Raw genomic sequence first — 27,420 nt, forward strand, 5'->3', positions numbered from 1 at the left:
CCGCAGTGAATCTCTGTGTCCCAGCCACCCTGGCCTTTATTCAGTTTCTCATGCTCTTCACGTGCCTTCAAGCTTATCAGGTTCTCTCTGTATAGTGTTCCTACACTTGGATGTGCCCCATTATAATTGTTTACAATCATATAATTATTGTGATTATGTGATTAATTTCTTTTCCTTCACTAGGCAGGGTCAAGTACCATGTCTGCTTAACTCACTATTATTTTAGAGGAGACACTATGAAGTGGTGTTCAAAAGCTTGGGTTCTGACCTCACGATGTTACGTTACCATATGTGTTTCTAACTTCTCTTTTCCTCAATTTTCTTATCTATAAAATGGGGATGGCAGCAATACAGCCTTCAGGAAGTTATTGAGGTATAAATGAGTAAAAGAACAATAAAGTATTTAAACTCTTTCCTAGTACCAGCAGGGCATAATAAGAATTAGCTATTATTATTTTTATCTGTTCCTGACACCTGTCACAGTGCTGGCTAGGTAGAAGGCACTCAGTAAATATTTTTTGAATAAATGCATGCATGCATGCAAGAATTAATGAAAGACTATTTTTTTCTGGAGTTATCTCAATACCTACTCTGTTTGTATCACATCCAGCTTTGAGATTGCCTTCCAAAAATTAGCCAAGGATTAGTGCTACCTTGGTCCTGCATCAAGGAATGGATATTGTCTCTTTGGATACTCTTGAAAAAATCCTGGATTTGGAGTCCAGAGTCCAGGGGCCTGGTCTTGCAACTCATAAATGAAAGTTACCTCCAAATCAATTATGCAATAGTGCATTTGTTCTCTAGTTCTCTGTTTGGTACTATAATCTTCAAAAAAAATTCTTTCAAGAAAGTGAGAATAAGAAAAACAATTAACCACATCTGGGCTCAGAATACTTCATGGATGTATTCAAAGTTGCCTTACAGTTATGAAACGATAGTAGTCCCTTCTTATAGCCATACTGTATATATGAAGCTTTCAGACCTATAATAACATACTGTTAGGTACTTACTATGTTTCAAGAACTTAGCATACATAATCCTCAACCTTCAGAACTAGAATGCAGAAAAGTTGTTTTTATTATTTCAATTTTATTAGGTAGAAAACTGAACTTCAGAGATTAAGAAACTTGAGCAAATTCATGCAGCGAGAGAAGAAAGGAGTGTGGTTTGAATACCACATTGCCTCATTTTATTCTCGTGCGTTTTATTCCTTTTCAGTATTTTAAATTAGCACAAAATACCTCAAAAAGGAAAGATGACTGTTAAAAGGGTTACATTTTTAACATACTGAAGGCAATTAGTAAAGATGTTAAACAAAATTTTACCAGTAAGTGTGGTTTGCTTTCAAATGTCAAAGATAAAAATAATGCTAAAGTATTTTTGGCATCTTTATTGGACATCATCGTTGGGAACAAGCTAATGCGATGGTTTTAGTCATGCTCCCTCAGGAACACAGCTAAGAATTAGGGAGTAGATTAAATTTAGTGTGGAGCTACTGTATGCAGCTGTCTCTTATAAAGCAGATGTTATATCCTGTCATTGTCATCATTTTTGCAGAAAAGTACATTTTCATTGGCTCTAAAGTGTGAAAAAATAAAATGTTTCCTATACAGGAACCCGGGAAGCCATCTGTCCAAGGGGAAGCGCCTATTCCCAAGATGATTATATAGCAGCACTAAAAATATTTATTTGTTCAAACTGAATCTTAAAGACCTATGATCAGTCTTTAGATGGCCTTGTACACTCCATCAGGATTATAACCTGCCAGACAAGAATAAACTTCGCCAGCAAGAGAAGCAGTGGGGAGAGATTCCAGGCAAGTGAATTTTCCTTGTATTCCTCTAACTTCGAGTCAAATATGCATGGATGCTCAGAAATCCACTGACCAAGATGGTCTTAACATTCCCCTTAGCTTGACTAAACTTTAAACAGATTTCTTCTTGACTATAAACCCCTGACCTCTGTTAACTGAGAGCATCTAATTTAGGAAACTTGCAATTGTAGATTTTTTCTCTTCCCCTTTTGAGATGTACATCTCCCAGCCTCTTGCCAGTTTTACACCCAAGGAATGTCTTTCTCTAGGACCTGGGAGCCACCCTTTTGAAATGTAGTCATCAAGAAAGATAGTGCCCCTCTCTCTCAGTTTCTGTGGGAGGGTAGGAGTCTAACTTGGATAAGCACAATTAGAAAACGCAGATGGCCTAATCACATGGACCAACCTCCCCCTCAACATCCTGTAGTAGTTTTCCACTAGCTTACCCCAGTGCTTAAAAACTCTCCTGCATTTTTTCCCAGTAGAAGTTGAATTTGATCTCTTATTCTTATTAGCAATAGTCTTGACTTTCACTGTAATAGTTTTGAATAAAGTCTTCCTTGCCTGTTTAACTCTGGTATAATTTCTCTTTGACACCACAGAACAACTTCTTCCAGAAATATATTGCTGGACAGTCAATATTCTAAAAGCTATACATTCCACTCAGTAATCAAATTGCCAAAATATTTGCAATACCAATGCTAGCCATTAGACCCCATTCTCTCTCACTGGAGTTCTCTCTGGAAATTTTTGTATGTCTCCAACCAGGAACCCATAATATTAATTAATGAATATTTTTTCATTCCATTACACTGTGAGCTTCTGGGAGGCAGAGATAGTTTTAATACTACTTTTCTGTTTCCAGTGTCTAAGCCAGTGCCTTGAAGAATATCACTGCATCACACTAGGGGAAGCAGTCGGGCAACCTCCCACGACATTATACATAGGGTGAGCATATAATTTATCATCTGTATCAGAACAGTTTTGAGAATAACAGGAGGCATTAAAATAATTTTATGTAATTTTTGAAACATTGTGTTGCCAGATAAATTAGTTTTATAAAAGAATGGATAAGAAAAACTCACCAAAGTATTTATTTTTAAGATGTTTCATCAAATTTATTTAACTCTTATTAGGTTCAGGGGTACAAGGCAGGTTTGTTATATAGGTTAAACTCATGTCATGGGGGATTTTTGTATAGATTTAGTTACTTGAGTACTAGGTCTAGTAGCCAATAGTTTCATTTTTCTTGATCCTCTCTCTCCTCTCACTCTCCACCCTCAAGTAGGCGCCGATGTCTTTTGTTCCCCTCTTTGTGCCCATGTGTTCTCATCATTTAGCTCCCACTTATAAGTGAGAATGTGCAGCATTTGGTTTTCTGTTCCAGTCTTAGTTTGCTGAGGCTATGGCCTCCAGTTTCATCCATGTTCCTGAAAAAGACATTATCTCATTCTTTTTTATGGCTGCATAGTATTCCATAGTGTATATGTACCACATTTTCTTCATCCACTCTACCATTGATGGGCCCTTAGGTTGATTCCATGTCTTTGCTAAATTTGGATGTTAAAAAAATCATAAGTTTTCTAAATTTGAATCTACTCAAGAACACAATTTTCATTTATACAGCTATAGATAGGAGTTTAATCAAATATTTTTCTCAGAAGTGGAGATATTTCAAAGCACAGGTGGAGAACCTAAAAATTCAACCTATACATTATTTGAATTCTCCATGTTTAATTTACTTAGTTTGCCCTTGCTTTTGTGGGTATAAATTTCAATTTCTATCTGCAAGCTTTGTTTTCAGTTATTCAACTTGATAAAGGTTGTATTTTTTGGTACTCCATTTTTTGAATGCTTTTATTAAAATTTCTATCTGATTAAAAAAGGGAACACAAACTCTTTTCCAGTAATGGTCTATACTACTGTTGAACATTTAGATTGAAATTGTTCTCCAAAGTCTCAGCATTTTTAAAGTCTGTCTGAAAATGGGTAGCAAAAAGAGAAAAACCAGCTGTTACGCTGAAGTATTTGTTTCTATTCAACAAATTGGAAATAAATTGAAGTCCAGTTTCTCTCTCTCCTTCATTCTTTCTCTCTATGCATATACAATTAAATCATTATTAGAATTATTATATGTGCATTTATATATTTAACCAAGTATTTTATTTATATATATATAGTTACTTGTACATTTTAATTTTTTGCTTCTGTGTAAATTGGCAAAGCATTTCAGCTTGTTTTAGGTGCACTGTGAATTGTGAGTGTGCCTCAACCAATTTTACATACATTTCTGTTCCATAGATGCTTTAACTTACTAAGAACATTGGTTTTTACTATGATGTTCTGAACCACCAAAAATTTATTTATGTAATTGGTACCAATATATTATTTTATTCACTTAACTTTTGAATGAATTGATAACATCTTTTTCGATAATGTCATTTTTGACTGAATTAACTTATGGAAGATTTACTTTTTCCATAAACTGAATAAAAAATGAATAAATCATTATTATAATTAACTAAATTTATTTCAGCAGCCGATGATATTGACATAAAACTAACATCACTGAGCAATTCTCCTTTTGCTAATGCATTAATAGCCACCACTTTATTCTTTGTACTTATGTAAGAAAATCTGAAATCGTAATGAGCAAAATTAATATAGATGAAGAACAATCAATCTAAATAAAAAGTGTTGTTTCTAGAGTGATATGCAAATTAACTTTTATAGCTATATGTGTTAAGTTATCGTCTTTGATCACAGTACTAAAATCACTAATAAATTTTAAAATGGCTAAACTTCTTAAGCTGTTTGGTGTTTTCTGGTTTTCATATTATTGGTGTTATTATTACTGTGCTCTTGGTGGATGGTAAAAGTCCATAAACATTTTACATTAAAACATACAGTACTTATATTCTTAAGAAACAAAAATGCTGTATTCTTTTTAAATGGAATGCTTTTGTCTTATTAAACTTATTGCTGTCAAAATATTTGTATTCAAAATTGAAAACATTACAGCACAATAAAATAAATAGTTGTAAGTGTCCAGAATGCTGTAGCAAGAAGACACAGCAGAAATGCTGAATTTCCATCTCGCATCTCTTACCTTTCATTTCTGTGTTCACAGCTGACCCTGCCCATGACTGGCCTTGTAGCTTATTGCCTTTCCTAGACTGGGACACCAGGAAAGGCAGGAGCAATAATGTCAGATATTTTCCTTATCAATTATTAGAGTCCTCTTTAGGAAAAAGAAGATGGAATTATAAATGCAATATTATGTAACAGTTCCTTGAAATAAGTTTGTGCATATGTGGAGCCCTGCATCTTAACAACCATTAGTTTCATGGTAAATCAGCCTCTGGGTAGCCAATCAGAGGTTTGGGTCCTGGAATGTGCTCCAGGCCAAGGAAACAGCAAGTATGATACAACTATTCTGATGTCCAACAGAAAGAGTAATAAGAAATGAGGTTGCTGAGGAGAGCAGGAACCAGGTGATTATGTAAAAATTTGATTTGTAATCCATGGTAAAGAATTTGAATAGGATGAAAGGTAAAGAATAAATAAGTGAATAAAGCAGTGAATTAATTGTGCTTTCAAGAAATAAGGAGTAGGAAAAAATAGAAAGGTCTCTTCTTTTATCCAAAGGCAGTCATCAGATGTAACCCTTATGATTAGATCCAGGAGGGGTGGCATGCTGTCACATGCAGAAATCTAAGTGGTTAGATGGGTGAGGGTCCCTCATGGCCACGACTATCCTAACTTTCTGTTTTCTCATCCACAAAATGTGAGAGTTAGGCTAAGGTTATTTATGTCTCCAAAATTTACTTCTAAAATTCTTTGAAAACATTCTTCTTTCTTTCTTTCGATTTTGATATTGGTGTGAAGAATGGTTTTCCATAGTTCCCTAACTCCCAAATGAATTTTAGGATTTTTACTGTGATACCTTTTCTAGTATTTGGATGCAATGTTATTTGATCATTTGTTTTTATGAGATGTTTTATAACGTATTTGTATCTTCATCTTCTGTCTCAACTATTACCTGCTTTAAGTTAGTGACAAGGCAGTGACAAGGACCTATCTTTCTTATGATCTTATCAACAATTCTATTATTTTATTTTTAATTTTTATGGGTACATAGTAGGTGTATATATTTATGTGGTACATGAAATGTTTTGATACAGGCATATAATGCATAATAATGACATTAGGGTAAATGTGATATCCATCATTTCATGCATTTATCATTTCTTGGTGTTACAAACATTTCAGTTACACTTTTTAAGGCCTACTCATCTTTGAACTCCCCAAAGTGCCTTTCAAAGTCTCTGGCACATGTCTACTGTATCTCTCATAAAGCCTTTGGTGGAAGGCAAACCAACCCGAAACTTAGTGGCTAAAACAGCAAACTATTATTATTTCTTACAATTCTGTGAGTCCACTTGGCATTTCTTCCATTCTGTGCTAGCGTGGTCTAGAATGGCCTGACTTACATCTGGTTTTTGATATCTTACGTGGTCCACGGGCTCTCAACTGAGATGGCCAGGATGGCTGGTCTCTCTTCTTGTGGTCTCTCAACCTCCAGGAGGCTAGTCCACACTTAGTCACATGGGAGCATAAATCATCTCAGCCCCAAGAGAGGAGAAAAGCTAATCTACAGGCACTTTTCACTCCTCTGCCTATGCCATATTTGCTGATATTCTATTGGTCACACCAAGTCACAAGACCAACCCCAGGTTCACAGGGAAGAGAAATATTCTCTACTTCTTGATAAGTTGAATTTCCTTCAATGTATACAATTCATTTAGCAGCCAGTGATTTCTGCAAGCATATGTCTACTTCACCCTTAAGGTGACACTGAAGCAGAAAAGCAAGCTGTTTCCATTATATCCCTCTGGCCCTGACCTGGCTAGAAGTACAGATTTTGGGGAAAGTAAAAGGGAAAAACTGTGAAGAATGTGGCTCTGTTAATAGGTTAATGGGAGAATAGGAAAGAAACATTTCCTGTTTGTGAATATCTTCAGCACTGTAAAAATACTGGAATGAAATAAAAAATGAATAAGAAATCCTGTGATACTTTACCTAATTGGGGCTCCATAAATACCATTTGTAAATGGCTCATTTTATACAACTAAGGCTTGTTAATGTGCAAAAGTGCAAACGGCATACATTTTGCTATCTTTCATGTCATGATTTGAATTCTATCCAGGCCACTGCCTAGCATGTGAACTTGAGGAAAGTACTTAAAACAACCTCAGTTTTCTAATTTCTTAAATGAGAAAATGGGCTACACCTTGACCTAACGTTTTTGCGGCGGGGGGGCGTTTGCGCTCACTTTGTAACCTTCATCAGGGTTTGCTGAAGATGGCGGTATATAGGCTAAGCAAGAGAGGGTGGGGTGGATCGGGGTTTATAGATTATGGAACAGGCTCCTCTAGGGGGATGTAAAGCACCGTCAAGTCCTTTGAGTTTTAAGCTGTTGCTTGTAGTATTCTGGCGAGTAGTTTTGTTGTTTAACTGCTGAGGTTTAGGGCCAAGCATAGTGGGGTGTCTAATCCCAGTTTGGGTCCTGGCTATTGTGTGTTCAGAAGCTTTAAAGCCACTTTCGTAGTTTATTTTACATCAGCTAGGGTTTTACAGTTTAGATGGAGTTTAGCTTTATTGTGTCAGATCTTAAACACCCTCTACGCCGATCTCTATTAGCTAGGGTCAATCGTGTGACCGCGGTGGCTGGCACGAAATTAACCAACCCTAAATATAGCATAGCTTAGTTAGACTTTCGTTCATTGCTAAATATTTGTCACTGCTGTCTCCCGTGGGGGTGTGGCTAGGCAAAGCGTTTTGAGCTGCGTGTGCGTGCTTGATGCTTGCTCCTCTTGATCATGATGATTTGTAGGGCGTCTTCACTGGAGCGGGGATGCTTGCATGTGTAATCTTGCTAAAAGCCAATAGAAAGGCCAGGACCAAGCCTATTTGTTTATGGGGTGTGCAAACCCATCTAGGCATTTTCAGTGTCTTGCTTTGGGTGGGTTTAAGCTACATAAACGGAGGTGTCAGCACAATTGTGAGGTAATTTCTTTCGGGTTGTGTGGAGGGAGTTTGTTGAGGGTTAGTGTTAAGAGTGTTTAGTGAAGTAAATACTTATTAATTGAGGGAATGGCAGTTGGAGTCGTGCACACCTAAAAGATGAAAATATAAGCTCCGATCGGACATATTAAGACTTTTGTTTTTGGGGTTTGGCAAGAGTGGGTTTTGGATGAAGATCGGAGATGGGGGTGGGGGGGTTTGATGAGATATTGTTGTGGTTTATGGCGCGGTGGGAGTGGTGTTGCTGAGATGATTATTGGTATGTCCTACAAGCATGGATTAAATAACACCTTGTTGAGGTTTGCGTGGAGCTAGAATATTGAACGTAGGTGCGATCAATAACTGCATGTACTAGGAATCAAAGACAGGCGCATACAGGACGGGATGTGGTGGGAGTCAGCATTTTGCAATGGGGTTGCGTGCAGACCAGAGATAAAAGATACCAAATGCATGGAAAGCTCCCGTGACTGGTTAATAGGGTGATAGACCCGTGATCCATCGAGATGTCTTATTTAAGGGGAACGTGTGGGCGATCTTAGTTGTTATGGCCCTGAGGTAAGAACCAGATGCCGGATACAGCTCAAGTATAGCTACCCCCACGAGTTATGGGCCTGGAGCGAGGAGAGTAGCACTCTTGTGCGGGATATTGATTTCACGGAGGATGGTGAGCAAGGGACTCCTAAGTGAGGGGGGGCATCCGTGGTGAGGAGGATTATTTAGTAAGTATGTACTATGTACGATGAACGATTTAATGTACTATGGACGACTAACATAAATTGGTGTAGTTAATATTCGTAGGGAGGACAGACTAAATTTGGAGGGGTCATGCTATGTGTTACTGTTGATGGTTCTCATTAGGGTTCCTGCTTGTAAGCATGCTTTTCAAGGACGTCAGGTTGATATGTAATGATATGTATTATGTACAGTCAAGCATATATAGTACTATATAATATACATGCTGGCTAGCAGTAATGCACGAATTACATAATAGTATTATAAGTGAGTTAGTACTGGAGTTGTATTGTAGAGGTCATGCAACATAAGAGTACAGAAAGTAGTTTAAGTTAGAATGCCAGCTTTGGGTGTTGGCGGTGGAGTTAGATACTTTCTTTCTGATTGCCCTAGGAAGAATGTTTCATTTCTGGTTTACAAGGCCAGTGTATTGATTTATACTACGAGGGCAAGTTCATTTGAGTAGATTGTTTTCGATTAGGGAGGCTAGTGGCATTAGGATTAGAATTGTGATGAAGTATATTATGGATGCTATTTGGCCGATAGTGATGAGGGGTTGGGTTATTGGTTCACTTCCAATTCAGGTGAGGGTTAGTAGGATCGTGATTAGGAGTCAGAATAGGAACTGGCTGAGTGGGCGGAATATTATGCTTTGTTGTTTGGATTTGTGAAGTATAGGGATGACTGCTAGGATGAAGATTGATAGGAAGATTGCTAATACACCTCCTAGTTTATTGGGGACAGATCGCAGGATTGTGTATGCAAATAGGAAGTATCATTCTGGTTTAATATGTGGGGGGGTATTTAGTGGGTCAGCTGGAATATAGTTATTGGGGTCGTTTAGGAGATTGGGTGAGAATAGTGTTAGTGTTGTTAGGACAAAGAGAAGGAGGACTAGACCTAGGATGTCTTTGACTGTGTAGTAAGGATGAAAGGCGATTTTGTCCGAGTCGGAGGAGATTCCACAGGGGTTGTTTGATCCTGTTTCGTGTAGGAAAAGTAAGTGTACGGTTGTGAGGGCGACGATGATGAAAGGTAGGATAAAGTGTAGGGTGAAGAATCGTGTGAGAGTGGGGTTACCAATGGCGTATCCACCTCAGATTCATTGAACGAGATCGGTTCCGATATATGGGATTGCTGATAGTAAGTTTGTGATTACTGTTGCCCCCCAGAATGATATTTGGCCCCATGGGAGAACATAGCCCATTTAAGCTGTCGTCATGGTTATAAGAAGGAGTATAATCCCAATGTTTCAGGTTTCTAGGAGGAGATATGAACCATAGTAGAGGCCTCGGCCCATGTGTAGGAAAAGGCAGATGAAGAGTACAGAGGCACCATTGGCGTGGAGGTAGCGAGTGGTCCAGCCGTAGTTTACATCTCGGGTAATATGTGCAATTGAGGAGAAGGCAGAGGAGGTGTCTGGCGAGTAGTGTATTGCTAAGAATAAGCCTGTGATGATTTGTAGAATTAGGCAGGCTGTAAGAAGTGAGCCAAAGTTTCATCATATGGAAAGATTAGGCGGGGTGGGTAAATCAATGAGGGAACGGCTAATTATTTTTATGATTGGGTTGGATTTGCGTATTGGAATCATTGGTGCTTTTATAGTTGAAGTACAACGATGGTTTTTCATATCATTAGTTATGGTTGGAGTCCATATGGAAGCGATGACGTATATTCTGTTTACATTGAGTGTACTATTAGTTATGGGATTTGTGGGTTTTTCCTCCAAACCCTCTCCTATTTACGGGGGCTTAGCGTTAATTGTTAGTGGTGTGGTTGGTTGTGTGATCGTTTTGAATTGTGGAGGAGCTTATATGGGTTTAATAATGTTTTTGGTCTATCTAGGGGGTATAATAGTTGTTTTTGGTTATACTACAGCAATAGCTATTGAAGAGTATCCTGAGACATGAGGTTCGGAGTTTGAGGTCGTAGGGGGTCTTTTAGTAGGGTTGATGATGGAGGCGGTGTTGATTTTATGGGTTTTAAGTTTAGATGAGGCAGTAGTAGTGGTGGTTAGTTTTAGTGATACTGGTGACTGGGTGATTTTTGAGGGGGAGGGATCGGGACTTATTCGAGGTGATTCTATTGGTGCGGGTGCCTTATATGATTATGGGCGTTGATTAGTGGTAGTTGCTGGTTGAACACTATTTGTTGGTGTGTACGTTGTGATTGAGATTATTCGGGGCAATAGATTATATTATTAGGAATAGGGCTAGGGTAAGGGGGATGAGGAAGGAGAGGGAATAGAGTTTGATTATGCCTTTTTGGGAGGTTACAGTTATGGAAGCGGTGGTATGTGCTTGTGAGATTATTTTAGGTATAGATTTCTCTAGTCATGTCAAGTCTAATAGAAGGAGGGCTAAGTTTTGGCTTATAAGTAGATTTTGATAGGGGATTATGCGGTGAATTGTGGTGGGAAAATATCCTAGTATGTTGGAAAATTTGAATATTTGTGATGGGTTTTTTATTTTTAGTTTGTTTGTTATTAGAGTGAGGTCTAGGGCTGCTAGGAAGCCTAGAGCAGTTGCGCACAGGGCTGAGAGTTTTAAGTAGAGGGGTATTGTTGGTTGGAGGGGTGAGGTGGGGGGGATGCTGTTGGTGATAAGAAATCCTCTGATTATGCTGCCTATTGTGAGGCGTTTAATTGGGTTTAGTAGAGCGGGGTTGTTTTCGTTAATGCTTGTTAGGGCTGGGAAGCGGGGTTGTCCTGTTAGGGTGAGGAGGATAGTTCGAGTAGTATAGGCGCTTGTTAGGGAGGTAGCGATAAGAGTAATAAATAGGGCTCAGGCGTTGGTGTATGATGTATTTGTGGCTTCGATAATGAGGTCTTTGGAATAGAAACCTGTGAGGAAGGGTATTCCTGTGAGTGCCAGGCTGCCAATGGTTAGGGAAGTTGAGGTGAGGGGTATTGTTTTAAATAGGCCTCCTATTTTTCGAATGTCTTGTTCGTTGTTTAGGTTGTGGATAATGGATCCGGAGCATATAAAAAGTATGGCTTTAAAGAAGGCATGGGTGCAGATGTGTAGAAATGCTAGGTATGGTTGGTTGATGCCAATGGTGACTATTATTAGGCCTAGTTGGCTTGAGGTGGAGAAGGCTACAATTTTTTTAATATCGTTTTGTGCGAGGGCACAGATGGCTATGAATAGGGTGGTGATAGCCCCTAGGCATAATGTAAGATTTTGAATTAATATATTGGTTTCTATTAAAGGATGGAAGCGGATGAGCAAGAATACCCCGGCGACGACTATGGTGCTGGAATGAAGTAGGGCTGAGACCGGAGTTGGGCCTTCTATGGCAGAGGGTAGTCAGGGGTGAAGGCCAAATTGAGCTGATTTTCCTGCTGCTGCTAGGAGAAGGCCTATTAGTGGGAGGGGACTTGGGTTGGAGTTTAGGGCTAGTATTTGTTGAAAGTCTCATGAGTTGTAATGTAGGAGAAACCATGCTATAGCTAGGATGAGACCAATGTCGCCAATGCGGTTATATAGGATTGCTTGGATGGCTGCTGTGTTAGCATCTGTTCGAGCGTGTCACCAGCTAATTAAGAGGAATGATATAATTCCTACGCCTTCTCAGCCGATAAAGAATTGGAAAAGGTTGTTAGCAGTAACTAGAATTAGTATGGCGGTAAGAAAAATAAGGAGGTATTTGAAGAATTGGTCGATGTTTGGGTCTGAGCTTATGTACCATAGCGAGAATTCTATGATGGATCAGGTAATGAATAGTGCAATTGGAATAAATATTATGGAGAAGTAATCTAGTTTAAAGCTTAGTGTTAGGTTTAATGTCTGAGTTATTATTCAATGTCAACTCCAAATGGTTGTTTCTTGGTTTAGGAAGATGAATAAAGTTGTTGAAATAAGCCTGGTGATGAAGGCATATATTACGGTTATTTTTACGTAGCTTGGGTATGGGCGTTTTTTGTTAGGACTGACGAGGGAGGCAAAAATTGGAAGAGTCAGGGAGATAAGGGTTGTTATTATGATGGGGGTGTACATGATTACTACTTTTATTTGGAGTTGCACCAATATTTTTGACTCCTAAGGTCAACAGATAGCTGTTATCCTTTAAAAGTTGAGAAAACCGTAGTTTTAAGTACGGAGACGTGGATTAGCAGTCCTTGCGAGTTTTCTCGGTAAATAAGAGGTGGTAAGCCTCTATAGTTAGATTCACAATCTAATGTTTTAGTTAAACTATATTTACAGGAAGTGAACCCTAGGATGATGTTGGGGTTGAAAGATAGGAGGACAATTGGAGCGAGGTGTATGAATATTAATGTGTTTTCTCGTGTGAAGGGGGCTTTTATGTTAATTATGTGATGCGTAAGTGCTCCTCGTTGTATTGTGATGAATATGTGGAGAGAGTAGAGGGCCGTGATTAGTATGTTAAGTCCTGTTAGTATGATGGTGATATGGGATCAGGAAAATGAGGTTGTGATTACGAAGAGTTCGCCCAGTAGATTGATAGTGGGGGGTAGGGCAAGATTGGTAAGGCTTGCTGTGAATCATCAGAAGGCTGTTAGTGGAAGTAGGATTTGAAGTCCTCGGGATAGAAGTATGATACGGCTGTGGGTGCGTTCATAGTTTGAATTAGCTAAGCAGAAATACATGGAAGAGGTGAGTCCATGAGCGATTATAAGGATGGTTGCGCCAGAGAAGCTTCAGGGGGTTTGGATAAGGGAGGCTACAATTACAAGAGCTATGTGGCTTACAGAGGAGTACGCGATGAGTGATTTTAGATCTGTTTGTCGGAGTCATGTTAGGCTTGTTATGATTATGCCTCATAGGGATAGTATAAGGAATGGATAGGCTATGTATTCTGTTAGGGGGTTAAGAATGGGAGTAAGTCGTATTATGCCGTAGCCACCTAGTTTTAGGAGTACTGCGGCAAGAACTATTGACCCTGCAATGGGGGCTTCAACATGAGCTTTGGGAAGTCACAAGTGTAAGCCATACAGGGGTATTTTTGTCATGAAAGCTATTATGCATGCTAGTCAGGTAAAGCTGTGAGATCAGGTGGTTGTTAGTTTTTGGTTTGTAAGTGTTAATAATGTAATATTTAATGAGCCTGTGTTGTTATATGTGTGGCTTAGTATGATGAGTAGGGGTAGAGAGCCGGCTAGTGTGTAGAATAGAAAATATGTACTTGCATTAAGACGTTCTGCTTGGTTGCCTCACTTAGTAATGATAATTAGAGTGGGAATAAGGGTGGTTTCAAATAAGATGTAGAATATAATTAGTTCTGTGGCTATGAATGTCAGAATTAGGGTGATTTGTAGGAGAATTATTATGGAGAGGAAGAGTTTCTTTTGTGAGGGGGGTTCATTGCATAGGTGATATTGGCTCGCTATAATTATGAGAGGTAGGAGTCAGACAGTTAGTATTAGGAGAGGTGTTGTTAGTGGGTCAGAGGATAGGTAGGTTGAGTGGTTGAGGAGGTTGGTGTTGGTTTGGTTGAAGAATAGTAAGGGAATGAGGCTAATAGTTAGGCTGTGTATAGTCAAGTTGATTCAGATTGTATCATTTTTGGAAAGTCATGTTATAGGTAGTAGTATGGTTGTGGGGATAATTATTTTTAGCATTGAAGCAGGTTTAGGTTGTGAATATAATCTAGTCCGTATGTATTGGAGATTGAGATTAGTAAGGCAAGACCTACTGCTGCTTCGCAAGCGGCAAATACTAGTAAAATGATCGGTATGATATTGATTAGGGGGGAGTGCGTGTTTAAGGCAATAAGGGTAGTTATGATAAAGAGTGATATTATCATTCCCTCTAGGCAGAGAAGAGAAGCTATTAGGTGTGAGCGGTAGGTTAATATGCCCAGAAGAGAGATGGTAAATGCTAGTATAATATTTATATAGGTGGGGGTCATTTGGTTAGTATGATTATCATAATCTAATGAGTCGAAATCATTTGTTTTATTTAAACTACTTACCAATTCGACCCAGTCTAACCCCTTTTGAGTTCATTTGTAGGCTAGGCTGAGGATTAGGATAATAATGAAAGCGATGGTTGATTTGATTATTATTGGGAGGTTTGTTGTTTGAATGGCTCACGGTAGGGATAGTAGTAGGGCGATTTCTAGGTCAAATAGTAGGAAGGTAATGGCGATTAGGAAGAACTTTATTGAGAACGGAGTACGGGCAGGGTTTAAGGGATCAAATCCGCATTCGTAGGGACTAGTTTTTTCTACATAGGAGTTAAGTTGGGGTAATCAGAATATGATAATTATCAGTAGCGAGGTTAATAGGGTGTTGATTATTAAGGCTAGCACTAGGTTAATTACTCTCTTTTGAATGCTGTCAAAACTGATTGATTGGAAGTCAACTGTACTGGTTATACTAAAAGAGTAGGATCCTCATCAATAGATAGAAATATAGAGGAGTAGTCAGACAACATCTACAAAGTGTCAATATCAGGCGGCAGCTTCGAAGCCGAAATGATGGTTTGATGTGAAGTGGTATAGTAGTTGGCGGACGAGGCAAATAAAGAGGAATGTGGATCCAATAATAACGTGGAGCCCATGGAAACCCGTGGTAATGAAAAATGTTGAACCGTAAATACCATCAGAGATAGTGAAAGGCGCTTCAAAGTATTCTGAAATTTGTAGCAGGGTGAAGTAAGTGCCTAGTAGGATTGTGATAAACAAGGCTTGGATTGTTTGTTTTCGGTCGTTGTTTATGAGGCTGTGATGGGCTCAGGTGATTGTAACTCCAGACGCGAGTAGTACGGAGGTGTTTAGGAGGGGTACTTCCAGGGGGTTTAATGGGGTAATGCCTGTTGGTGGTCAGTGGCCCCCCAAGCAGGGTGTTGGGGCAAGGCTTGAGTGGTAAAATGCTCAGAAGAAGCCGATAAAGAAGAATACTTCTGAGATAATAAATAGTGTTATTCCGTATCGAAGGCTTTTTTGGACAGGTATTGTCTGGTGGCCTTGGTATGTGCTTTCTCGTACAATATCACGTCATCATTGATACAAGGTTAGTGTATTGGTTAGTAGGCCTAGTATTAGTAGGGTGGTAGAGTAGAAGTGAAATCATATGACTAAGCCCGATGTTATTAAGAAGGCTGACAGAGCTCCTGTCAGTGGCCAGGGACTGGGTTTAACTATGTGATAAGCATGGGTTTGGTGGGTCATTAGGTGTTGTTATGTAGGTAGAGGCTAATTAAGAGTGTGAAGACATAGGCTTGGATTAGGGCTACTGCAATTTCTAGAATAGTTAATAGTGCTAGGAGTATGGAAGTTAGCAGAGTTATGGAGAAGTTAGTGGTCGATAGTGCTAATACAGCGTTTCCAATCAGGCGTATTAGCAGGTGGCCAGCTGTGATGTTTGCAGTTAGTCGTACGGCTAGGGCTACCGGTTGGATAAGTAGGCTGATAGTTTCGATTACCACCAATATAGGAATGAGAGGTGTGGGTGTACCTTGTGGTAGAAGGTGGGCTAGGGAATTTTTGGTTTTAAAGCGAAGTCCTACGATTACTGTGCCTGCTCATAGAGGGATTGCTATGGCTAGGTTTATGGAAAGTTGGGTGGTTGGTGTGAATGAGTGGGGCAGAAGCCCTAAGAGGTTTGTTATAGTGATAAAGGTAACTAGAGATATTAGTATTAGAGACCAGGTTAGTCCTTTAGCATTATGAGCTATTATTATCTGCTTTAGGGCTAATTGAATCAGGTTTTGTTGAATGGTAGTTAGTCGATTATTAATGGGGTGTTTAGAGGTTAAGACTAGTAGAGTAGGGAATAGGATGATGGGGATTGTGGCGGGTTGGTTTAGAATTGTTGGGGTTGAGAATGGGGTAAACAGGTTTTCGTTCATTTTGGTTGTCAGCGAATATTGTGAGTTTGTAGATTGGGGTTTTTTGTAAGAGGCGGTTGATAGTGGTTTATATTTAGTAGTTTTAATTGTATGATAAGGTATAGTGTAAGAAGCATCGTCATAATAGTAGTGAATCATGTCGATGTGTCTAACTGGGGCATTTCACTGTAGAGGGTGTGTCCCCCCCCCATCTTTAACTTAAAAGGTTAATGCTAGGATAGCTGTACAGTGGGTTTGTAGGGTATTTTGAGAATTTATGAGGTGGGAGTGTAGGAGGAGAATAGGGTTATTTATAGGGTAAATACAGGCCCTATTTCAAAGATTTTTAGTGGGATTAGCTCTGCAACAATTGGTATGAAGCTGTGGTTTGCGCCGCAGATTTCTGAGCATTGTCCATAATAGACGCCTGGTCGTGTGGCCGTGAATACAGTTTGATTTAAGCGCCCAGGCACTGCATCTGTCTTTAGGCCTAGTGTAGGAATAGTTCATGAATGTAAGACGTCTTGAGATGTAATTATTATACGTACGGGGGCTTCAATTGGGAGGACTACTCGATTGTCAACTTCTAGAAGCCGGAGATCTCCTGGGTTTAAGAATAGCGGGGGTAATATGTAGGAATTAAAAATTAGGCCCCCATAGTCCGTATATTCGTAGGTTCAGTACCACTGGTGTCCAATTGATTTGATAGTGAAGGATGGGTCATTGATTTCATCTGTCAAGTATAGGATGCGTAGAGATGGGAGGGCAATTAAGATTAAGATAAGTGCTGGTAAGATAGTTCAGATGGTTTCTATTTCTTGGGCGTCTGTGATGTTAGTATTGGTTAATTTTGTTGTGAGTGTTGAGAGTAAGGCATACAGCACTAGGAAGCTGATTAATGATATGGCTATAAAAGCATGGTCATGAAAGGTGATTAGCTCCTCTATAATAGGAGATGTGGCGTCTTGCAGGCTTAGTTGAACCGGGTGGGCCATGTAAGATATATAGGGTTTGGCCTATGATTTAGCTTTGACAAAGCTATGAAATGGTTTTTCTAATATCTTGTTGAAAAAGTTATAGGGGCTATAAGACTGGCTTGAAACCAGTTTTAGAGGGTTCGACTCTCTCCTTTTTCGTTTAGTTTGATATAGGTTGGTTCTTCGAATGTATGGTAAGGTGGGGGGCAGCCATTTAGTCATTCTAGGCTAGTAAGGGGTTGTTCGATTAGTAGTACTTTACGTTTTGAAGCAAAGGCTTCTCAGATCATGTAAATTATTAAGATTACTGCTACTAGTGAGATGAAGGAGCCCATAGATGATAGGATATTTCATGTAGTGTAGGCATCAGGGTAATCAGAGTAGCGTCGGGGTATTCCGGACAGGCCAAGGAAGTGTTGTGGAAAGAAGGTTAAATTTACGCCCACGAATATGACGATAAAGTGAGCTTTTGCACAAGTTTGGTTCAGTGTATAGCCTGAGAATAAAGGAAATCAATGTATAAAGCCTCCTATAATGGCAAATATGGCCCCTATTGATAAAACATAATGGAAGTGGGCGACAACGTAGTATGTGTCGTGTAGTACGATATCTAGGGATGAGTTTGCCAAGATAATGCCGGTTAAGCCTCCTACAGTAAATAGGAAGATAAAGCCCAGGGCTCAAAGTATTGCTGGGGATCATTTAATGTTGCCCCCATGAAGTGTAGCAAGCCAGCTAAAAACTTTCACACCGGTTGGGATTGCAATGATTATAGTGGCGGAAGTGAAATAGGCTCGTGTATCTACATCTATGCCAACTGTAAACATGTGATGGGCCCATACAATGAAACCTAAAAATCCAATTGATATCATGGCTCAAACTATGCCCATGTACCCAAACGGTTCTTTTTTTCCAGAGAACTTTTATTTACAAGCCCATAGTTGTAAATAAAAGACGGCTCCAAATAATATAACATATATGATTCACACATGCTAAGCAGCCAGGAGTTGGCTCCTTTCTTTATTTTCTTATGTATACTTCAGTTTGTATAGTATTATGCACTTTTTTGAAAGATACGTGCTTTCAGTTCCTAAAGTTTTAAACTGCTTTCTATATGAATAACAAACTCACATGTACTTGTGTGTATTGTGCATATTGCTACAGCTCTCAGTAGGTACAAAGTGATGCGCTAAGTGGTTTATTAAAAATGAATCATTCAAACCTCACAAGAGATCAATGAGGCTGGTACCATGATTTAATAGTGAGGGAAACTGAGAATAGAGATGTTGAATGGTTTTACCGGAGAAGGAAACCGCAAATAGAAATGTTGAATAAGGTACACGGCAGGTTTAAATAAAATAAAACATGAAGCTGAGGTTGTAACACACAGCAGCGTGTCTCTAGATACGTCCTCCTAACCACAATGCCCAGCTGCTAATTGACGGCAAAGATTCATTGCAGTTAAAATGAATTTTAAAACCAACTTTTAAAAAGGGAATCTATTGTATTAATTAAAATGAAATGTGATTGTAATTAATTTAAAATAGTCTCCAGATTTTTTCCCTTTATACTTGCACTTATTTCCCCTTAGTCCATTCAGGTTGCAGAGACGGAATACCACAGACTGGGTAGCTTATAAGCAACAAATGTTCATTTCTCACAATTCTGGAGACTGAGAAGTCCATGATCAAAGAACTGGCAGCTGTGGGTCAGGTAAGGTTCTGCTTCCTTGTTCATAGAAGGCCACCTTGTCAATATAATCTCACATGACAGAACAAATAAATGAACTCTCTGGATCTTGTTTTTATTTTATTTATTTATTTGTTTGTTTGTTTGTTTATTTATTTATTTTTGAGAGGGAGTCTTGCTCTGTCACCCAGGCTGGAGTGCAGTGGCATGATCTTGGCTCACTGCAACCTCTGACTCCCGGGTTCAAGCGATTCTCCTGCCTCAGCCTCCCAAGCAGATGGGATTACAGGTGCCCGCCACCAGGCCCAGCTGACTCTTGTTTAGTAGAGACGGGGTTTCACCATATTGACCAGGCTGGTCTAGAACTCCTGACCTCAGGATCCACTGCCTCAGCCTCCCAAAGTGCTGGGATTACAGGCGTGAGCCACCGTGCCTGGCCTGGAGTTTATTTTCTAGGGGTTCCTAATCCCATTCATGAGGGCTCCACCCTCCAACCTAATCACTTTCCAAAGGCTGCACGTTCACTTATCATCATCTTGGGCCAGGTTTCCACATATGAATTTGGAGGGAGGGGAATAAACACTGAGTCTATAGCACCCCTTAACAAAACAGTTTTGTTTTAGAAAAAATATCTAGAAAAGTAAAAGCCATCTAGATTAAACTGCTTGTTTTCCTAAAATTATTTTGAGAGGTGGCCTAGAGACAAATTGTCATGGTATTTTAATTTTAATCGGTCACTATAGTGCCTTGCTGGTCAGAGAAAGTGTTTTCTAAGCTTGTCCTGACAAGGGTGGGGTGTATTACACAAGATTATAGCTCTGCTCCAGCAAACTTTTGGAGTTAAAAATGGGTTGTCATTTTGAAAAGGACAAGGACATAATAAAATATTCAAAAGGTCAAAGGCATATTTTGTTATACCTAAAGTAGTTACGCTTTTGCACAGAATTTTAAATGTAAGCTAGGCTCCAAAAGTGTAGAGCCCCTTAATTGTATTTTCACTTGTTAAATGCTAACGATGTGCTTGACAGAAATTTTGATAGAGATATACAACGTATTTCTTAATTTAAGAAAAATCTCTCTTACAGAGAAGACAATTCAGCTTTTGTCAATTCAGTTGTGAGTCACATAACTGAGTCAGTTAGATATACTCATACAGTTTAATACCAGAAACATAATATACCGGGAAAAAATCCAGCATCTCTTAATTTTTGGAGGAGAGAGGACATTGTCTTTCTCTAGTTATGCTGTTTATCTTCCCTTTTCTGCCATTTTTATTCATGTCACTGAATGTTTCATGCTTTCCTTTGCCTTCACTGAACACTACTTACTCTGCAATTTTCTGCAGAAGTGGCTTCTCAACTGTCTGCACCCTAGTTACCTAAGGGTCAGGTTGAAACTAGACTGGTAGACTTCTTGCTTAACACTGCTGCTGCTTTTGAGATTTCTTGCTTAACACTGCTGCTTAACACTGCTGCTTCTTTGCCTCGTGCTAAAATTTTTACATATCTGAGATCCTGTGAATGGACTATAGAGCACAACACCCTTCTATCCTCCTGTTCTGGATACACCTTATATTTTGGATGCTGGCTCAACTCCCCTCTATTCCCTATTGCTGCTGCATGTATGGAATAACGTATTCAATGTCCACTCTCAAGCTTACTACTGTAGCTACTCACACATACAGCTACACTCTGGTTATTACCTCATTCTGGTTCTTACACAGAATACTTTGCAGAAGTAGCTCCTTGAGGTGGGGGACAGTTTCTCTGGGGTTAAACACTGTGTCTTCAACAATAAAGCATCTGGTACATATTAGGTACTTAACTAAGTAGTTATTAAATAAATAAATACATAATCACATCATATGAGGAAATCTTATTCCAATATCTTGCCTAAATTCCAAGAGCTTACTATTTTTACCACTTCCTATCTTTCCAGCTCTCTTGTGACCCAAATTTTACTCTACATTTTACATCATGTTGACCACTATTCCTATCCTTTCTCTATTGTCTCCTAATCTCTCAGTTATTCTCTCTGTTTTACATATTTTACTGACACCAATAAGATGGACCTCTCCTTGCCAAACACTCTTTACTATTACATGCCCCTTCCTAGACAGTACATAGTCATAAGGCAAAACTCTGACCCAGTCCCATAAGCTGTCTCTAATGGCAGCAGTGGCCCATCTGGAGTGGCCACTGCCAAGGCGCCAGCTGCAGCAGAGAAGTGTAGCCAGGGCTGCATGCTCTGCAAAGCCGGCAGGAGCCCTACCCCATTCTGAGTTGATGAGGCAGGAGCCTTGTGCTTCTGGACACAGCTGCAGCCACCCATCTGTGGCTGCGGACACAGGCATCCCTGCATTCTCCGGGCCTGGGAAGCTCTCCTGCCCCCAAAGGCTCAGAAGTGCTGCTCCTGCTGCCTGGCCTCTCCTTCCTCTCAGCACCAGCTCTGATTTCACAGCAAAGTTGTGGCTGAGTCTAGGCGTTGTCACAACCTGGCTGGGTGTACACATGCTCAGGGTGGCACTGACATGCCAGCCCCCTGCCTCTTCAACCCTCTCTGGACTTTGAACACCGACAAGTATGAGAGGGAGACTGAGTGGGGGGCTGAGGGCGGCATATTGTGAGCCTGCAGGCACCTCTCGGCATGAACCACCTGGGTGCCATGAACAGTGGCAGGAGACAGACGGGCTCCTGGGCTGAAAGGAGTAGGTCCCTGGTTAAACGCCATCTTCAAGCCAGGGACAGCCTGAAGCCTGGGAGCCAGGCTGCCAGTTCCACAGACTGGAGTGCAAAATTATGAATGCTTTTTCTGGGCCAGCCCATGGCCACCAATCCAATCAGCATTCACTTCATCCCCTCTGAAGCCCATAAAAAACCCCGGACTCAGCCAGACTCAGGCAAATGATGGGACTACCTGCCTGCGGAGAGAAGCTACCCACTCTGTCTCCTCTCTGCTGAGAACTGTACACTCATAGGGACAGCCTGCGGCCTGCCTGTAGATAGGAGCTACCCACTCTGGATTTCCTCTCTGCTGAGGGCTGCACAGATGTTGCGATGACCTGCCTATGGAAAAGAGCTACCCACTTCTGGTCGCCTGGGAGCTGAACTGTTACTCAATAAAGCACCCTCCACTTGTCCACGTTGTCCACCTATCTCATTCATGCTGGATGCAGGACAAGAACTCAGGACCCTCCAAATAGCAGGACTGAAAGAGCTATAACACACACAGCTGAAACATGCCTCTTCCCACCCCACTTGACACACTGCAGGTGATGAGGAGAGAGCAGCTGCGGCCCTCTGGGGACCCCAGACCTTGGAGCTCCCCAAACCAGGGCTGTGACACCCTCTTTGGGACTCTGTAGTTCCTGGCATCTCCAAGCTTCCAGGTGTCACTCCATTCCCCCGTGCCCGCAGTGGAAGCCGCTTATAGTACTCCTGGTCCAGCCACTGCAACTGGCATGCCTGGCTATGTGCAGTGGCCAGACCCCATGCTTGCCTGCTCACACATCCCTCGCCACTCAGCCCCTGGCTACCCCTTGGCAGGTGTGGGATCTGGGCCTACCGAGCAAGCTGAGTGCAGCCTGCCAGGCTGAGTGGGCAGAATGAGCCCAGCAGCCCCTAGCAAAACTCTGGCAAAGGTGCCACTATATATAGAGGTTTCTGGCTGGCAAAGTGACACCCCAAGGATCCCATGACACCTCCTCCAGTCTTTTGCTCAAACTGTCAAGCACAGCAAAAGAAAATCACACAATCATGCATATGAGTGACAGACAAATTATAGTCAGTTGTAAGGGGATCCCTGATTCTAAGAAACAATCCTTTTGTTGTTTGTAATCCCATTCCTCAGCAAGAATGTGCTAAATCTTTGCTATTTCTCTCCACCACCCCCACTCTTCAGCACACTACTAGATGTGAGTGTGCACCCATCAAATCTGAACTACAGCTGCATGACTCCTCCATCTTCAAATACTTTCGCATCTTCATTCTAACATTCTTTCAGATTCAGATGTATGGTGCAACTTTAGACTCTATTACAAAAACCAGTGGATGATTTTGAGTTCTTCACTTACTGCAACTCTTCTGGAATCTTCACTGTCTTGACTTTGTTGGCACTATCTTCTAAATTTCATTCTAATTCTGGCCATTCTTTCTCAGGAACTCTAATCTAAATCTACATTTTCCTTTTGAACAAGAGAAAGGCTGTAGAACACTATTTCTATTTACTTCTTAAAGGTTACTGTTGGATAGCTGTTTAGTTCTATTTTGATTTTATGAAAAAAATAAAATAAATTGCTTTGTTTTATGAGTATCCAAAAGCTACAGGTTTGTATTTGTATACAATCAAAATTTGTCTTAGCCTTATAATACTATGGTAATCTCCAGATTATAAGTTCAAATTTACCTGAAAATTTTAGATTTAGTTTACATATGACAGCAGTTAGATAAGGCTGTTTTAAATATATGTTCCTGCTGTAACTTTTCAGCTTATCTTTGAGGTGGTATAAAGAGAAGAGAGAGTTGGAATGCAGGAAGAGTGGCCAATCACAGTATTACAGTGATGTGCTTTGGAAATAGCAAAGCCTTTGATTCAGACAGAACTATACAAGAAATCAGGAACTGTCCTTTCACTGTCTAGTGGGCTTTGGTAAATTACTTTAGTTCTCTGAGTCTTCGGTTCCTCATATTTAAAATAGATACAATAATGACTTCCTAACATAAATCATTTACAAGTATTTCAAGAGCAATGTTTGCACATATTAGGGATTTAGAAATACTGCTTTTTTCCCTTTTGTCTCCTACTTCCATCATAATGCAGGTTAGATCACAACAGAAATTTTTAGGTTTTTTTGTATATAGCAAAATTTTCTCTTTTTGTTAAGGTTTAGATGGATGATTCATTCATATGAATATCTCTACAACCAAGATATAATTTTTCTTTTGAGGATGACTTTATTATTAACTAACTTAGGTTTTAAGATTCAAGGACATTGAAAGTAGAATTTAAAATATTGGCTTCTGCAAAATGTTTAAGTAACAAAACTAAACCCAGAATCTAGTCACATTCAAATGGATTATATTCAATCTTTAGAATGGAAATTAACACAATTTCCACACTCTAATTTTAATAATATGATGACTAGGCATACTTTTTTCGTCCTATTTAAATCAATATGGAGAGCAAGCAAAAGTAACATCTCCCTACTCTAGAATACACCTGCTTCTGCAAATGAAACTAAGCCCACTCATCAGCTTATTTATCAAAACCATTAGCTTGGGGTATCAAAACTCATTTCAATGACCACCAGTCCAAATTTCTTATGCTATTTCATAACCTCTGCCCATTCCCAGTCTAGAGTGGACAACTATCCCAGTTTTCTCAAGACTTAAGTTTTAGCACCGTAAGTTCCACATGCTGGGAAAATCTTTAGCCCCAGGCAAACTAGGACAGTTGATTACTCTATCTTCCACTTGCCTAGAACGAAATCATGTCCTCTGCAGCAGCATGAATGCAGCTGGAAGCCATTATCTTAAGCAAACTAATGCAGAAACAGAAAAACAAATACTGCATGTTCTCACTTATAAGTGGGAGCTTAACATTGGGTACACACAGACATAAAAATAGGAACAATAGACACTGGAGAATAGCAGGAGGGGGAAGTGGGGGAAAGGGTTGAAAAACTACCTATTGTTATTGGTACTATGCTCACTACCTGGGTGATGGATTCATTTATACTCCAAACCACAGCATCATGCAATACACCTTCGTAACAAATCTATATGTTATCCTTGATTCTAAAAAAAAAGTTGAAAAAAAAATCATCCAGTCAAGGCTCCAGTACCCTGCAAATTCTCTTTTTAAATTTATCCTCTTAAATTTTGTCAAAACAGCATTCTCCATTGCTTCAGTGGGTCTAACATACTCTTTCTTGATCAACAGGTTTTTCTGAGGGGCTTTTGGAGAAATCAACTGTCAACATTCTCCACAACAATCACTAACTCTATCAAACAACTCAAGAAGGGAGTAAAGATAATTAATAAAGTAAGTTAGGTTGTATTACACTCACAAATAAAAATAATTGGAATCATTTCTGGGTGACGTATGGAGCTAATAAAGTACTAAAAAGGTGCCAATGATTTTAGGTAAAAGATCTTGCCACCCTGCTCTTGTTATGTGGCAATGCCTAAAGAAGAGATAGCACCAGCTGCAATAATGCCCCAATGGTTAAGATATGCCATTTACTCAAATTGGAAAATCCAGGTATGTTCACGAAACTTACCAATCTTTGGTTACTAGTAGGAAGTCTGCACAAGCAGCAACTACCACAGTTGTTCTAAAAACAGGGTGCTGACAAAAGGCCACTCTTTCAGGCTATGAAGACATTTTGGCTTTTGTTTTCACAATTAGAGACTCAGCAGCTTTCTGGACAGAAACTGCTGGAGTCCAGGCTATGGCATACTTGTTTCATCTGTTCTCTCCTTCTTGGCTTCTGTCAGCTTTCTTGTCATTGTTTCACTTGAGAACAATTATACAGCTTTGTCATTTTCCCAGTTAAAGACCCATTTCCATTTTGGTGTTAATGCTGCTATTTTTTTTCACTCCTAATGTATAAGAGCAAGCAAATTTTAAGATACGGTTCTAACAAGAGTTGAGAGTTGAAAGAGGATTCAAAAATCCACACACAAAAAATGGGCTCTTCTGATCATTTACATTTATAAAATAAAATGGCAATAGATGTGATTCATTTGATATTCATTAATAAGATTCTTAATAAAAACCTACCATGTGGTAGGAGTTCGACCAGATTCTGAGAAAAATATAAAAGAAAAAATGTATCCTGCTCTAAAGACTTTGCTCATAGACTGTTTAGGAGACATTCAGACTTGGTTTCTCTTGTTCACATTGTCCTATAATACAACATGTTGTGAAGATGGAAATTTTGAAAGAAGTGTAAATATAGTGTAATTATAGGACATCAAATCAAGGTTATGAAACAAACTATTTTTTATGTAAATAAATGTGTTAAAAAGTAAGCCTGGGCCCGGCACAGTGGCTCACACCTGTAATCCCAGCATTTTGCAAGGCTGAGCAGATGACCTGAGCTCAGGAGTTTGAGACCAGCCTAACATGGAGAAACCCCGTTTCTACTAGAAGTACAAAATTAGCCGGGCATGGTGACGCGTGCCTGTAATCCCAGCTACACGGGAAGCTGAGGCAGGAGAATTGCTTGAACCCAGGAGGCGGAGGTTGCAGTTAGCCGAGATCACACCAATGCATTCCAACCTGGGTGACAGAGTGAGACTGTGTCCCCACCACCCGCCCCCCCCCGCAAAAAAAAGTAAGCCTGAGAAAGAATGACATACTAAATTGTCAATGTGGTTTTTTATTAAAAAGTGATAATTATAAATATTTACAAGCAAATATTTAAAAACTGATGACATAAAGCATCAATATCAATTTAAAGTTAGTAAGTGTGAGTTCAGTCACTATTCGATTTTGAGAGCTGAAGTCTGTATGCACCTTGCAAAGGTTATTCTAAAACTTTGTGCCTGAGCTATAGCATAGAGCAAGTTGGGAGCTAAATAAGTACTTGCTTCTTGTGACACACAATTTTTGTTATTCAGTGTTCTCACAGAGTGCCTAAAGCAATAAAATTTGGGTTAGAAAGAAAAGCTATTAGCTGGGATTTTGGAATACACAGAGATTTGAGTAGTGAAAAGGCGAAAAGTTAAGGCCTTAAGTTAGGGACCTCACCAGGATCAGTGGGAGTTCCTGGGTTAGTTTAAACATAATCCAATATACCTATGCATCATGATCACCAAAATGGTCTCTTATTCTCTGACTTTTTGAATCAGTGATTTAGGGAGCCACTGACACTCTCTCTTTTACAGTACCAAACATCTATTTTTTTTCCAGGAAATTGAATAAAGCACCTCTATTATAATATATAAGTAATAAATTACTAACAGAGTCACATCAAATCTGTCATTTTTAGTGAAGTCAAATGTCTATGGGATGTGTAACATGTTTTATCAGGAAGTTGGAGAAAATGGGGTTAATATTATCAGGAAGAAATTTAATGGAACAAAACAAAACAGAATGAGCCTACTGCAATAGAATTTCATTCAAGAACCGGTTCTCAAAAGAGAAGTTGCCTAAGGAAGAAATCAGCATTTCTAAGTGAAATAGCCTTGGAAATGCCATCTTTAGTGTTAACCCCCTCCTTGTAATCCATTAGTTTAATAATGTGGCTTAACTCATTCATTTTTTTTTAAGAGTTGTCTTTTGATTTACATCAGACAGAACCAAAGACTCACAAGGATGCTGA

General features: G+C 39.7%; 1 long non-coding RNA gene across 1 annotated transcript; it reads left to right on the forward strand.

The window, feature by feature from the left end:
- Window positions 1-2,674: 2,674 nt before the first annotated feature.
- LOC139363573 (uncharacterized) lies at window positions 2,675-25,180 on the forward strand. The gene is made up of 3 exons (XR_011624224.1): window positions 2,675-2,761; window positions 18,994-19,115; window positions 25,032-25,180. It is a non-coding gene; the product is annotated as an uncharacterized lncRNA (long non-coding RNA).
- Window positions 25,181-27,420: the final 2,240 nt, after the last annotated feature.

This window comes from Macaca nemestrina, chromosome 6, assembly GCF_043159975.1.
Source record: "Macaca nemestrina isolate mMacNem1 chromosome 6, mMacNem.hap1, whole genome shotgun sequence".
In the NCBI taxonomy this organism is placed as follows: Eukaryota; Metazoa; Chordata; class Mammalia; order Primates; family Cercopithecidae; genus Macaca; species Macaca nemestrina.